The 1,054-nt window shown below is 53.1% G+C and overlaps 1 protein-coding gene across 1 annotated transcript in view; it reads right to left on the bottom strand.

Annotated features, from left to right (window-relative positions):
• Nucleotides 1-251: 251 nt before the first annotated feature.
• Nucleotides 252-1,054, bottom strand: part of SLC22A11 (solute carrier family 22 member 11) — a 20,245-nt gene continuing 19,442 nt past the window's right edge. Inside the window, exon 12 of the transcript XR_001370454.1 lies at nt 252-536. The gene's annotated coding sequence lies outside the window, so the exon portion shown is untranslated. The remainder of the gene's footprint in view (nt 537-1,054) is intronic.

Below are 1,054 nucleotides of genomic sequence, written 5' to 3'. Positions count from 1 at the left end.
GACTGGATCCCACATGGCAGAATGAGCAGTTCAAGCCCTGGGCCCAGAGTCTTGAGAAACTCGCCAGCACGTGTGCGTGTGTGCATGTGTGTGTGCGAGCCTGAACTCCTGAAAGGAGGGAGAGACGGAGAAGGATTGCAGCATGACCATTCCTCCTCTCTCTGTCTCTCTTTGGTGAGTGCATACACCCTCTAACAAAAGCCCCCCCACCTCCCTCCGAAAACAAAACAAAACAAAACAAAACAAAAACAAAAACAAAAAGCAGCTTCTTTCTTGGAGCGAACGCAGCCCCTGCTGGGGTAGGTGCCTGGGCCAGGATCACTGGGATTGGATTTTGGTGACACCTGTACCTGGTGACCTGTTAGCAGTTCCATTTATTGAACTCTGGCCTGTGTTAAGATCACTTAACCCTGATACCATGGAGGTAGGATCCATGAGCATTCGCATTACATGGATGAGGACCAAAAGTGGTGGGGGTGAGATTAGAACTTGTATCTCCAGCTGGAGTGGCTGAGTGAAGGCATGCAGCTGTGAACCTGGCAAGAGAGGGGACACATTAATGAAGTGGACCCGAGGACAGCCTGGCTGGGCACAGCTGCTTGCTGCAGGTTTCCGTAGGGCTGGGGCATGGCAGGGACTCTGACCATGGCTGGGAAAACAGAGTGTGCAGCCACAGCAGACGGCCATGCTGCCCAGCCCCTGCCACTCCAAGTCCTCCAGTTGTCCAGCTTGCCTCCACCTTCTGATTGGAGAAGAGGCAGCTCCTTCCCTGGGAGGGGCATGGTCTTTGGCCAAAGGGGCTCCATGCAGGCAGGACTTCTAGAGCCAGGTGCTTTCTGTAATGACCACCTCTTGCTGGTTGCCCCTCGCTTTTACTGATCTAGAACAATCCAGAGAAAATGGAGATACATGACAAAATGGCTACATAATTGGGGGCTTGGAGGCAGAGCTGGGGTCAAGTCTCTGGGAGGGTAAGCTCTGTGGTTTCAGGGTTTATTCTTCTCTGTGTACTCAAAGCATGGACACCCTCACCCAGGGCCGTAAAAGCCGCATG

This window comes from Tupaia chinensis, unplaced genomic scaffold (assembly GCF_000334495.1).
Source record: "Tupaia chinensis unplaced genomic scaffold, TupChi_1.0 Scaffold000273_1, whole genome shotgun sequence".
Taxonomy (NCBI): domain Eukaryota; kingdom Metazoa; phylum Chordata; class Mammalia; order Scandentia; family Tupaiidae; genus Tupaia; species Tupaia belangeri.
Note: the sequence above shows the minus strand (reverse complement) of the source record. Positions and strands in the feature narration are given on the sequence as shown.